Below are 14,663 nucleotides of genomic sequence, written 5' to 3'. Positions count from 1 at the left end.
TGTTCTGCTTCTGAAGCTTAGGAACGATTAGCCAGACTAAAATGAAACTTTGCATGTAGCTTACATGTATTGTCACCCTCGCAGCTGCAATTTTGTCTATTGACGTCTTCTTTTCGACCACCCTGCATTAAAAAATCGCCGGTCAAAGCCATCCGTTGATATTGGTAAAACCGCACATTACTTTAGCGGTGGGCTGTACTTCAGGATCTTCGGTGGGGAACCTTGAGGGAAAGGGGAGCGACGTCGATGTTTTTCGTCCGTCTGCCGCTGGGGTCATTTGGGAGCACCGGCGCCCATCTCCCCCTCTGTCGTCTTCATATCCTCTGTCGGAGCAGCAGCGTCGGGCCTCTGTCGTTATCGACCGACCCGGTCCCCCAGGCCCCTCCCCCTCCCAGAGGTCGACTGGCGATCAAGGTCAGAAAAGCCACCGTCGTGCTGTAGGATTAACAGCAGTTATATTCTCAACCCCTTGGTGAACGAAATTCCTGAATGCTGAGCAGAGGCCGCCGCCTTTTCGTTGTCGTAATCTTGCAACGAACGTGACCTCCACATCTTTATTTAGAATCGCCGAATGGCGGTCCTCAACTGGCCTTGGCATTGGAGTGGGACGTCTCGAACTTTTCCGCTATCGTCGCGCCATCTACGACACGTCAGCTTCGGAGAAACGCTAGTTACTCTTTCCGCCGCTAGTAGCGCTAGCTGTACCTGTCACGAGTTAGGATCACAAACTTCGTGAAAGTTTGTGACAAGTTGCGAAGTGTCTCGTAAGTTAATTCGTCCGTGATGGGACTCGGTGTCTGTACTTGTAAAGCCGTGGGTTCAAAGGCTTCGAAGCGACACAGGCAGGGAATGGGGTGGTCACGAGCAGGCATCGGTAAAATCCTTTTTGAAAGGATTGCATTCCCAATCCACATTCCTAGTGCCGAAGTGGATTGCATTCCTACCCGCAATCCCCTTTTTTCATTTGGATTGTGAAATCCGCAATCCTTTTTTGCAATCCTGTTGTATTATTATGTGCACTAGTGGATCTGGGGGAGGGAGGGGGGCATACCTCCGTGGTGATTTGGGGAGGAGGGCCGTGCCTCCATCCCCAAATCACCCATTTCTAGTACCTAGTCTTGCGAGTAATTCCTATCTAAGGCACAGGTATTTTATGGGAAATATTTTTTGCCTCAAACACCCCCACATTTAAACCTCTACCCAACCAGTGTTTTATATTTTTAAAACTCGCCCTCAAGGATTGCAAAAGGATTGCAAATTTGGATTGCAAAAATTGGAAGTATGATGCAATCCAATCCGCAATCAAATCCTGTTTTTTTATTGGATTTCAAATCCAGGTGCAATCCACCAAAAAGGAATGCAATCAGGATTTTGCAATCCTGCAATCACAATCCTACCAATGCCTGGTCACGAGATAGCGAGACTGGGTACAAGCCTCTCCCAACGGGCGGACGGTTTTCATTAGTACTTTACCAATAGTTCTCTGCCAGTAGTTGATTACTCGACGGGGTTATAAATCGTATAAGACTAGCTTATACAAAGCTAGGCTAGGATAAGAGACATCGGAGGTTTTTCCAGTTGCTCTGTTCTGTGCTGTCTGCAGCACGTTCATTTCACCACTCATAGATGGCGCTGGTAGTATACGCCGTAAAGTAGGCTGTACCGCAATGCTCTAACCAACGCTCCGCTACTGCATCGTGCGCCGAGGTAGAAATTCGTGACCGCAAACCACATGCACGGTATGATATAGGCTTTATATGAAACAGTATCCCCTCAGGTGTTATTTTACCGTTATTAGTGTTTCGTAATCCTGCCGATTCTGACATTATTACCGCCTTGGCGCCGTTATCAGCGGAGATGAGACTAATTGTCGCATCACTTTCGCACCATTCTGCGGCACATAACGATTACTAGTCCGATTAAAAACTGTTCTCACAGCCCAACGCCAATAAGGGCCAAAGCATGCATGGCTTTACCAGCTCTCCCGTATCATAAAGCATAGATCTCTATGAGAAGTCCTACATGCCTTTATTTGTATGCTTCTTTCCCGAGGAACGTTTAGTTCAAGGCTCTAATAGCCTCCAAGCATCATAACTTTTGTAAGGCTCCACGGTATGAGTGCAGTGCTGCCTATGTAGCAAAGTTTTCTTCGTCAACCTTTTTCAGGCTCTAGCCTTTTGTTTACGCTGTATCTGCGCCAAGCAACAAAGGTCGTTTGCTTGATGAATTTGTGTCCTGGAAGAGGAATCGTGCCGCGAAATCTGAAAACGGCTTTCACTTATTCCATGCTTCCATTCTTTTGTTAGCTCTCTCCCTCCTTTCCCCTCTCCCCCCTCTCTCTCTCTCTCTCTCTCTCTCCCTCTCCCCTCCTTCCTTCTGCGTCCGTGGCCCCGATGCACCAACTGGTAAACAAGGCTGGCTGCTGGCTGGGCGCGGGTCCACCGACCTCAGCCGACGATCAATGTGGCCTCAGGCCGCTAGCACTGCACGGCTACCGCCCCGGCCCCGGCCCCGGCAGTCCCGGTAGCCCCGGCGGGGTAGCGGAGATGGCCTGTCGCTCAGGCCCGACGGCGCGTCCCGACACCGCACAGAAGATGTAGATAAAAAAGCGCCCGCCCACGGCTGCCTCTCAGGGTAGCGCTCGAGGCGTTTTGGCCCAGGCTCTCCTAGGACGGGGAGCGGGGGAGGGGGGGGGAGGCAGGCTGGCAGCCCGCGGCCGAGCAGCATTGATTTTTGGCGGAGCGTCCTTGCTCCGACCTTGAACCTGAACTGGCAGGAGAGAGCGAAGGAGGAGGGTAGAGGGAGGGAGGACGGGGGCGGGTCGGAATAGAACAACACTCGCCGGCGGTGGGCGGGCCTTGGGAACAAAACAAAGCCGCCAGCCGCGGCCGGCTCGAAGCTTGGCTGGGAGCTATGGCAGCCTAGCCGTTGCCGTGACTGGGTATTGGCCGCGCTGGGTCAGGGACCAGGGTAGGGGGAGGGAAGGGGACGGAGCTGCTGGGAAGCAGGAAGCCCGACCCATGGGAAGCAGGAACCGCCACTCAGGTAGCAGAGTTGGAGCGAGGTAGGGCAGGGAAGGCATACTTTAGGAACTAGGAAGTCTGGCTGGTCTGATTCCGGCAGCTGCGGGGCTCTGTCCGTGAAGGTTCACTGGGAGAGCGGCGCGGCGCCAGTCGCTTCCCCTTCTACCCTTTCTACCGTGCTCACTTGCGGGGTTAATGCGGAGTGGAACACTGTGAAATTCCACTGCTGGGAGGAGCACTGAGTGCTCCTACGAGGGATGCTCCCAACCGCACTGGGCAGATCGTTATTACCTACTCATCGGGTCCATCCCGGGACGCTCCCACTTGACGAATTGCGGAACACATAATAAATACTCTTCTGAACAAAGCACTTTGCTACTTTGTTTGTTTTGTTTTTTGTTTTGTTGGGTTAGGCCCTTTCGGTCCAATTAGACCATTTCAGAGCCGGGAGGATAATAGGATATAGGGGGAGACATTGGTCTGGGCAGACACCCTAGTGAGTCGCCGGGGCTGAGCCCGTCCAGAGGACAGGCCACCCAGCCCCAAGGCACTCACTGCACCCGGCTACGGGGTGCGCTCCCTCGGGAGCAGCGGTGCCGCTCCAAGGGAGCAGCCCGCATGAGATAAAGTTGCCTGTCCAGCCCGGAAGGGGGTTGCGGCGTGGAGGAGAAGGATTTCAGTATCCTGAGGATAGAAGCACGGAACGGTGACTTTGCTACCCCAGTGTGCTCCTTTTGACCAGAGCACTGTAAACTTCAGGTCTCCCTACCGACTGCTAAATACTGACGGGTTTAGCGCATCAAAAGTCTGATATCAGTAGAAAAATGATGTGTCGAATTCAGCGTCGACTGGGGTCTAAGCTCTGATGAGTGGCTCAGCATTAGCTCAGCAATAGCTCAGCATTATTTTTGTGATTGTGATATATGTGTACCCGCTAGAGAGGTCACGGCTGGTTCATGCGATACACTCCAGGGCTCGCTCTTTCATGCTGTTACTTTTGATTTGATATTTACTACGATTCTCCTTAAAACAATATAAACTCGTTTTACATGGCAGTCGAGGTCACCAAGACCGCTTAGGGAGGCTGACGTTTAGTTTAAGTGTTTCTGTGATCTATAATACATTTTTATGGGGAGCCGCTGTGCTTCTGTGATGTTAGAACTTTTCTCCATTCGCCGTCTGTGCTGTGTCTTCGTCTGCTTTGTTAGAAATTGATGCAACTATCTTTATCACGTCATGGTAAGCTCTTACACATACCTACGAAGGACCGTCCAGGATTAGGTGGACGTCTGCAGCAAAATAGCTTCATTCCGAGAATCATGCTATGCTATAATATTTTTGATAATACATAATGACCATAACGGGCCAGGAAATATTCTCCAATTGCGAAATCATCCACTGCACGCATCCGCATCATGTCATCCAATCAATGTGGAATACGTCAGCCGACCTCCTCTGAGCCCGGACGGAGTCTGGGGCAGGCTCGTCTGCCGTCTGTGCCTACGTCATTACCGCTACAGACGAGTCGTCATTGACCATTGGTCGGACCGACAATCAATAACGCAACGCTGCACCGCCCCCCGCGCAATAAGTACGGCACGCAAAAACCGCGCCAGACGTGCGGCAAAAACGCGCCGGCGACCGGCGCGCCAAAAAGTGACCTTGTCTGCTGAAGCCAGACAGTGGCGCAAAGAAAATCACGTGCCGGGTCAACCGAAGCTTCTTCGACGACAGGAGCTGCTTAGCTCGTGCTATTCTCGGTAAAGCTGCGTTCGGTTACGTAATTTAAATGATTTTTAAGGAATGATTAAAAGAAGCTGACCTTTATCAAATGCTACCAATTAGTAAACGAAATGCATATTGAACACCGTAAGGAATTGATCAGATCAAATATTTGATAGATTTCATGAAGCATTATTAGGGAAAGGAGGGTTAACCCTCGCCCGCACATGGGGGGGGGGGTTGCCACCCCCACCCCCCCCAGGTAGTCTTTCTGCTCTGCACTCAACAATTTTAAAGCTAGAAGGCTGATTTTTCGTATAGCTGCTCCTCTATCCTTTCTTGATGTCCACTTCTGTGGTTTTTGGTTTCGGAGATATGACCTTGTTTTTCAGGTCATGTCATGACCCAAATGGCCAATTCTCAACATCTTGCGTTGGCTATGGGCCTTATGAGCTTTTGACACCTTGATTTCGGCCTTTTTTGCCAGTCTTACCTCCCACCTATCATGGAGCATGTTGTTCGACGATGTACCGATGTCAAGGTCAAGGTCAACCTAGGTCATCTAAGATAATTGCGTTTTAGGCAAGCGGAATTTACTTTTTGTGAAGTTTTTTGACTGCATTTTTGGTAAAAGCTTCTCAGATCATGATTTCATGTAATATGGACACATAAACAATCGGTGCACACATCAGTATACACACAGACACACACAGACATACAAACACATATAATTGACCTTGACCTAACTTGACCTGAAATGACCTCAGCAGCAAAAACCTGGTCGGGTAGTGTGACAAAGAGGTTCTAGCTGGCTTGGCACCAGAAAACGGCATCGTCATCGGTATGTGATAAGCAGCGCACTTGATATCCAACGGTGACCCAAAACAGCAACATTTTTTAGTTTGACCTGACCTGGAAGGTCAATGACTGACCTGAGAAGGTAAAACTGGGTATCATTGGATTCGTCTCTTCCCAAAGAATCTTTTTGGTCTTTACCGCTAAGCTCTATCTCCAACAGGAACGAAATGGCGCGGGGGGGGGGGGGTGGCAACCACCACCCCCCCCCCATGTGCGTTCTAGGATGGGAAAATGGCATGTGCGGGCGAGGGTTAATATGGCCCACTGGCGTGAGACGAGCCGCCAGCCGTTCCCGCTGAGCTGATGCAATTTTTAGTGGATATGTTTGAAACCGAAAAATAAGCGACTGACGGTCCCAAAGGCGACCGATTCAGGTGGCTGAGTGTGACAGGTGCTTTTCCCTCTCCCCTCCATCCCCACACGAACATATGTGCCGATAGCGAGGCACTCAGGTGTTACCCCCTCCCCAGCCTCCTCGAGCTCTCTCCATCCCGTCCCCAAGTCCCCCCATCCCCACCCCCACTTCCCAGCCCACTCCCCACCCCCAGTCCACGGCCCGCGGCCGCTGCAGCCGTCAGCAGCTCGGCCTATTTTGGTCGCCAGCCTTGCTCCGCCCGCCTCGTTTCTGGAATAGTTAGTGGAGTATTGAACGGTTTTCATCAGAGGCTAGTCCAGAGTGGTAGGCTAGTCTCAGGCTTTCATTGGTCTGAGGAGATCCGTCGCCTCCTCAGACCAAATTGCTCCGCCCCAATCAAGTGATCACTTGTCCCAGTGAAGAGCAACTGAAGTCTTCTGGTCAGCAGAGCAATAACTCGGTCTTTCCGTCCATACAGCCCCCAGGTAGCCATTTGGGTACTGCCTTAACCCGGCCGGGCCCGGGGGGTAATTCCAACCACCGCAGCCCGGGGGGGCGTTTTTCGCCCCCCTGTCTAACTCCGTAAATAAGGGAGCTACGGAAACAAAAGCGAAACCAAACGAAAGGTCCTTACGAGACGATTCTAAAGCACCTAAAATTTTTGACCTCAGGTCAATTTTCAAGGTCAGAGGTCAAAGTCAAAGGCAAAAATGCCGGTCCCGTAGCTCAGTTGGTTAGAGCGTTGGACTCCGCGTGGTGAGAGCACGCGTTCCCGGTTATGACAGTCCGGGTTCGAAGCGCGACGGGCGCTCGACATTTATGGGCCTCCTGACAGGTATGGTTGCGGTTGGTGGCAGGCCGTAGCCAGGCGAAGTCAGCGAGGGGACCGGCCGTGCGCGGCTATGTGCGCACGTTAAACTTTGGACTCTAAATTCTGCCATAGAACTGGAATTGCGCGATCGGAGGGTAGAGGGCAGGGTCATCGCAACAAGCTTCGCTTAGCGGTGGCTCTGTCCTTGTGAATCCTTCCCATCAAAAGGTTCGGACTAAAATTAAAAAAAAAACGGCACATGTGTAGTGATCTCAAAGTAAGCCTTGTAGAGGACGGCAGGCTGCATCAAACCGGCAAAATTGGGTGTCAAACGAAAGAAGAGAATTTGAGGATTCCGAAAATGTGCTCAAAATTAAAGGTCAAGGTCAAAGCCACGCTCAAAATTGACCTCAAACTTGGCACTTTTTCGCACATCTTGCGTGCTAACTTCCAAGATGTTTTGAAATGTTTTGAGGCTTATCAGTTCCCTATTTGTGGTTCATCTTACGATACAAGGCTGCTCAAAGGTCAAGGTCACAGAAGAGTATCCCTGCTAGAGGCTATTTCACTGATTCAAGCTAGTAATAATAAATAAGACAATTTTGCCATCCGGAAGCTCTAAATGAAGGCGTCGAGGAAAATAGATGCCAGATTCCTGATCAGCGGGTACAAATCCATCATAAACGACCTTTCATGTGTCAAGGTCAACCAGAGGTCATTCGAGGTCACATGAGGTCAACATAAAACTTGACCTTTTCCGAACAAAATATATATCATTCGACGCGGCTTGACAAGACAAATGCGATGGTACCACTGCCGTAGCTCTAGGACCATTTTTGTCGAAGTTATTTGCGAAAAACTAAAACCACATTTTGGGGTCGTTGACCTGACCTCTGACCTCAGGTCACCAAAACTATTTTTCTATTTTTCTCTAGGTCGAACGCTACACAACCGTGCTCGTAATTTGTCTTTATCTCTAAAACTCTATTTTTAGCAGCTATTTGAAGTTTGCGTCTGTGACGCCGAAGTTTGCCGTGCAGGGGTCTAGAAAAATGGACCTTGTGACGTCATCAAGGGGGCAAGGTCCAAATTTTTTACTTCAGAGGATGTCAAATTGATGGGAGAAAAGGTACTAAAAGTTTCGCTTTTCTATCCCTAAGCGTTCGGGAGCTATTGCAAATATTCGCCAGGGGGGGGGGGCGAAAAACGCCCCCCGGGTCCGCGAGGGTTAAATAACGCCCACTTTAGAGCGGTATCAGCTCTCAAATATCCTAGCGACTCGAGTTTTCTAGTCCAGATCAGGGTCTCCCAGTCTATACATATGACTCTTAGGTAATGTAATTAACAACCGTCCCAAATGTCCCAGTTTATGTAGTCGCAAATATCCTCAGTCCACAGAGCAGTTCCATGGCTTCTCAAATCAGGATAGGCCCGAGTCCTGCGCCCTCCATACCCGACTGCAATCCTGGGTATACCATATCAAGACAGTCGCGGGCCCGGTCCAGAACAGTTGTAGCCCGTCCAGTCCAGAACATTTATGAGCTTTAAAATTTAGAACAAATCTTTCTCCCGCTGTCCAAACATGGCAAGTCAAACATGGCAAAAGTGACAGAGTTCAACTAAATACCTATAGCTTATCTTGATGAGTATTTTGCATCTGTATCTCCAAACAGCCCAGTAAATGGCAAGGATGAGCCAAGCTTAGTGTTCGTCACTGGCGTCAAACATAGTTAGTAGCGCAATGGCGTGAGGAATGGCTTCCAAATCGATATATTCTTATGGTAAACACAAGGTCCAGAGTATTCTGTGAGTGGAATACGAATGACTAGGTTCCGAATACCTAAGAATGGAACAGAAAACGGATTTCGTGGTAAAACGATGCCATAAAGTCATTAATTTTTTAATTTTCTTTGCTTTGTTTAATATTTTATATAAATTACATATTTAAGATGTCAGATTTAATGCGAATGTAATCCTTTGACGTCATCTGTTTTCAAAGTTAAAGTTCTTTTGAAATTAGTCTTGTGATTTTTGTAACGATTTATTACATATGCATCAGCGTTCTTCGTTGAATAACAAAGTCTTGCCTGAGCAATGCTTCTATCCAGACCATTTCGCCATCCAACAGTTTCGTGCTGCCTGACACTGGATCGTTTGAGGGAATGGGATGAGGTCGGTGATTTTACAGTCCTTTGTTCTCTTTCTAGTTTATAGCAGAATCATTTCAGGACCGCACATCCTGTGTCAACGTCTTCGGAGCGTACGAAATTGAAACACAACACACCAGAAAAGAAAACAGCTTGAATTATGTGTCTCATTTCCCCCACGGGATTGTACGGAAAAAGTGAGTACCGATAAAACATTTAGACGTCAATTTAAAGACGTGCAAGGTAAACGCATGGACTTGATAATACGAAAAGATGAGATAGCTGGCTTACTTGAAGTTTTCTGTTGATAATGTACGTTAGACCCTGTGCATTTGATCGATAGCGACCGCTGAATCGTCGTTCATTTGTTGTTCACCAAATTTGTATGCATATTCTCTATGCAATGTGAGTAAAACACTTGAGTTAAAATTGCTCGTCAAGAGCATTATGCTTATACTTGTGCGTATAATTGGTGTTTTCAATCTTACGACCACAAATCTATAGCATAGCTTCAAGTTCAGTGCCAGAAGTCTCTTTCAACTCGAGCAAAATAAGGAAGTTCAACATTTCTCCGTTTTTCCTGTCTCCATATGGCTTCTCCGGAAACGTTGGCTGCGCCGCTCCGCCTCTGATGTGGCCGAGACACGGCGACCCGGGGACTCCGTGGGCCCAGGACTGGTATTGATTGACCCCCCGCCCCCTCCCCGCCCGCCCCTCCGGGAGGGGGGCGGCCCCCGCCCCCAGTCCTCCCCGCAGCGTTCTCGGCCGCCTCAGCCCGGGGCGTCGGGATATTGAGATGTCGAAATAGTGGCGAACGCTCAGACTTCGAAACCCGGCTGAGGCCTGCAGCGAAATCGTTTCGCAGGACAAAGCAAAACGAATGTCCTAAGGACAACCAGAAATTATAAAAAAGAAAAAAAACATATATGGTACAAACAATACCCAACGACTCAAATATAAGTAGTCAGACTTACTGCTGTCACTGTGAAGTAACCACCTCGAAAATACATTACCGGCAACTTGTAGGATTGTAATAATGACGACTCTGCGCGCATTAATGCAAATATCGAGTATCTTCAAGTGTTATTTTACCTGGCGCGTGCACACACGACTCATGCTGCCTCTGCCACAATCTACATATACACGGGGACTTACCCCGCGTGCACCGGATGAAGACAAATCCACGCCCGAACGTCACCTAACCGCTAACCTATGCGCTTGGGCGTTAACGCCAATAGCGTTTGGGCGTTAGTTTACGCCAATAACGCCGCCTCACTGGCTCCATTCTGTGGGGATTCTTGTATCGGGTATCCCTCGCTCTGGCGGTGTCATCGCGTTAGGTGTGTGGTGTTGGTGTCAATTTACGCCCCGGACGCTGTGCTAGGTGTCGTCTCGTGCCCAACTAGCTTTGTTATTTGGTTTCTGTGAGACGGAGGTGGGACGTAATGCCGTCTGAAGTTGGTGAGAATAGTGAACCAGTGGCATCTTTTCGTGGAACCCGAAGGAAATGGTCAGTTTGTCTCCTAGAGACGAGACAATGCGCAATGCAGCGATTTAGTGTTTCGCAACGACATGGAGATAAAAAGATGATCGAACAACACATATCTGTTATATAATATGATTGTATGCCAATTTATGTTTCAGTGAGGCATTGAACTGAAAAGCTAATTATGCTGATCACAGAGCTGCTAACTTCTTCTCTTGGACACAGCCTGTGGCCTTGTATATTTATTTCCTCTTCCTCTCGTTCTCAAATATAACCACTCTGTAGCTCGTCTCCGATACTCAGTGTTAAATCTATCCCTCCAGCACACCGCCTCTTTTTTATCTCCCCCCCTCACCCCACCTGTCGTCCCAACCCTTCCCCATCTGTCCCCAATGCTCTGATTCTACGCTCGTCCAAACTGACTGTGCGAACCCTCCCACCCGCCCTCCCCCCCCCCTAACTCCCACTGCGTGACCCGGTTCTCCTTCTCAGGGGGCGGGGATGGGATCGATGACCCAAATGTGCGTGTCTCCGCGAGCAGCCAAGGCCGGCTGCGTGTGCGTGGTCCCGGCGCCAAGTCGATAAGGATTATCCCCCGTCCGCTGATAAAAGATACTCGCCCTTCTGGAGATTGTCAATAGGGGCGATAATAGAAACTGCTGACGTGATACAAGCTTGGAGGTAACACGGCACCCAATCAAATGACGTATTTGTCAGTTTGGCACGGGCATAGATTGCCCGGCCGCGTAGCACCGGACAGCTGATTATGGGAGAATTCTAAAAAAGAGCGTTAGATTTTCTCGCCAAAAAAGGCATTTTAGGTTTGATGGGGTATACCTTAGTGCATCCCTTATATATTTCTTCAAAATCAGAGGAAAATATTAGCCCGTTTTGAGTCTGTATGACATGCCACTGTGTCCATTTGTGGATGCAATATAAAAGGAAATGAGCTGTCTCCCGCTATAAACACTTATTTCGTGTTCGTCTCATTCAACATCACACTTCACAACACAGAACTCATATAAAGTGATGAGACCAATGCCAACTCAAGCTACCTTTTCTTGTCGCAAAACACTCTGAAATCCCTCCAAAGTTTCCACTGAGCACCAGCAAAAATATCAGCGAGCGGCTTCCACATGTAATAAACGCTAGGGCGGATGGAAAAGTTCCCAACCGAAACTTGGCAGCGAGGAGCGACTATTTGGACTCGGGTCCCAGGCCGCTTTGGAGACGGGGCAGTTGGGAGTTACGGGCATGTTGACGGTCGGTTGTAGCTGTAGATGGCCGCTGCTGCTTTTTTGGCAGACCGAGCAGGCTTGGCTAGGTTTGGAGAAACACAAATCACATCGTCGGGAACTACGTAGACGGTCTATCTCTTGCTTTACGTGAAACCAAAATTGTGTTAAGAAAATGTTGGTGTCGTACGTGTAAAATTGAACTACAAAATACCTGATTAATATAACAAAATCCAAGTTAAGTGTTTACCCGTCCATATCGATTATCACTTAGGTACCGATTTCATCTAACCTGCATGAGACTATCGCCACTGACCACAGACCCGTCCCGTCAGCAACAAATGGCGACCTCCCAGCCGACTAAAACCCATCTCTCATCAGTAGCTAGCCCAGTGATCAGGCGTTTTCTCAGAGTCACTGAAGCGAGTGAAAATCCACTGTAGCTTGGCAGTAATCAATGATATCGTTTTGTGCTCAGTGGTACGTTTTGGCGGCATGTTGTTTCCAGGAAAGAGTGATTCTGGGAGTGTGACCGACTTTGAAATGTTACTGCGATCTGGCATTGCCCGGGCCCGACATTATGTGCCAACATACAGTGAAACACTCCATGTTGGATGCACTTGAATATATGCATAGTGCAACTATGCATTTATATTTTATGCGCATCAGTGTTTTTACGTTTAGCTGCATAATCTATTTTGATAATTTCAAATGGCCTCTACAAACTTTAGCCTGACAACTATAGTGTAAAACGCTCAAAGAAAATAAAACTTAACAAATATCGCGGATAAAACTAGTGCAAAGTTTTCTCAAAGTTATTGCTTTGCTTCTTCATGCATTTCTATTTGGTACTTATTTCAATGCTAGGGGGAAGTTACTATCGAATGTGCAATATAGCGCTGAAACTATTTAAAAGAAAGTATGGTGAACTGAAGAACTTCCATCAGACTTACAGCGATACAATGTCGCACTTCAATGAATCACTAGAACTACGTTTATGGAACTCTGTGTGTGCGTGCTTTAAGGAAAGCATCGCACTTTCATTCCCATGTGTGCTGACTAAAACAAAGACATTAGGGGGTTGGATTGATAAGAGGCCATCGTATAAACATTAGGTAAGTGCCATTAGGTAAGTGTCCTTGGTCATTTCGCTTCCGACCGACTGAACATGGAACTACAATCGCATTATACCAATCAATAAAATGCCAGCATATGGGCACTCCTTTTGAGTTGCCATGCCTGAAAATGCGGTTATACTCTATCCAGCATGCCAACACGGCATGTACCACATTCTGCCAAGGCCATTCTGCCTAAAACATCCACTTCACTGATGAATGTTGGATATCAAAACATAACGTCTGGATATAATGGTTTCGCCGAAAAGCTCAAATAAGTGCTGTCTTAATTCTTAACTGCAATAGCGTCATGCCTAAATATAAGGTAGATATCTCGTCACTGCCTAAACGAACAGAAAAAATGGATACCTCGCATAAACGATTTTTATCACAAGAACAGTAATAACAAAGGTGCAGCATAAAACAATTCTTCAAAATCAACATCTGCATCTCTCTCTCTCTCTCTCTCTCTCTCTCTCTCTCTCTCTCTCTCTCTCTCTCTCTCTCTCTCTCTTTCTCTCTCTCGAGCCCACTAACACCTCACTGGGACAGGCCGGTCGATTGAAATCGATAAACCGTCACACCTGTGCAGCTGTGTGGCGTGTGTCGGAACGCCACTCCCCCCCCCCCCCCCCAACACCTAGATAGCTGACGCTAGACTTTGAGTTACATCGTATCGCACTGAAGAAGTCAAACAAGATAAGTACTTGTGTGCTTTAAATTGCTATGCTTTTATCAGAGACATGTCATGCGAAGTTATGTGAATGAAAAGTTACCTTGCGATAGCCTTCGACCTTGCTGTAAGAGCTATTTATTGAGGATAGAAGCGATACGATGATACATATACACTCAGAGCGCCTTGTGCTGCAAGATCGGTACCAAGTGCAAATGTTCGAAACTTGAGTGGAATACCCAGGCTTGAAAGACCTTAAACGTTAATAATAAAAATATCAACCTAACTCTTATGATTCCTTAAACTTATTTCTGTATTCCAAAGAAAACAAAACTTTTTGAGTAGCTTTCTGCATTACGCCATCATCAGCTCTGATTTTTTTTTTTTTACTATTTGTTACAATAAACTAGCGTTAAAGCACATTCAAGACGTTTAGTGTTGTTTGCCCCAATGCATTTCAGATGCATCTTAGCACTTCGTGTTCGTGTGTTGCTTGCAATACTCCTGAAAGCTAACGAGCGATAATATTGCATGTTTTAAGATGACACCTGACATTCGGTGTCGTGGTCGTAACAATAAACAGAACAAAAACTAACTGGTAGAAACGAGGGTCAAATTTGATTTCAGCAGTCTCCCCTGTCTGGCTTATTACATTTCACGATTCCAGGCACATCTGCTAATTTCCTAATTGGAGTTGTTGGCCTGGGAATCATCCTGTGTAATCGGATTTAGCTCTCAATCCAGCGTTGTACCAACACTGAAGGCTCGTCTGCCACTCTGCGCCTGCCAGATGCTGGAACTCTGCTGTGTTCGCTGGAAATTAGATACCAGGTCCTGTAATTGGTGAATTCAGGCGCTAAAAGCCCGGTGATGGCTCGCACAAGGTATGTGTAAAAAGGATATATAAAGTAATGATATAAAAGTAAAGTAGACACATATTTCATTTCCATGACTTGACAGATTCCAGTACCTACTTCGCCGTTCACCGTCTTAGGTCCACCCAATTGCCCTTTTGCTACTATCCCACCTTCTACAAGCTACTGATAAACTTGTCCACTCCGGCACACAACCGGTAAACCTCTCCTGCACCAAGACCTCGCCAAGACCTCAACAAAGACCTCGTCAGACCTCGCTAGGCACCGCCCTCACCCCGGTCCTTCCCGGATAATTGTACACCAGTAAAACGCCTTTTGGGCGACCAACGGAGCGAGCGAGAGGATGGGCCTTGCACGTGCGAA

The sequence above is a fragment of the Amphibalanus amphitrite genome, unplaced genomic scaffold (genome assembly GCF_019059575.1).
Source record: "Amphibalanus amphitrite isolate SeventyFive unplaced genomic scaffold, NRLGWU_Aamphi_draft 001364F_arrow, whole genome shotgun sequence".
Classification (NCBI taxonomy): Eukaryota; Metazoa; Arthropoda; class Thecostraca; order Balanomorpha; family Balanidae; genus Amphibalanus; species Amphibalanus amphitrite.
The sequence above is the reverse complement of the archived record's forward strand: the minus strand, read 5'-3'. Positions refer to the sequence as shown.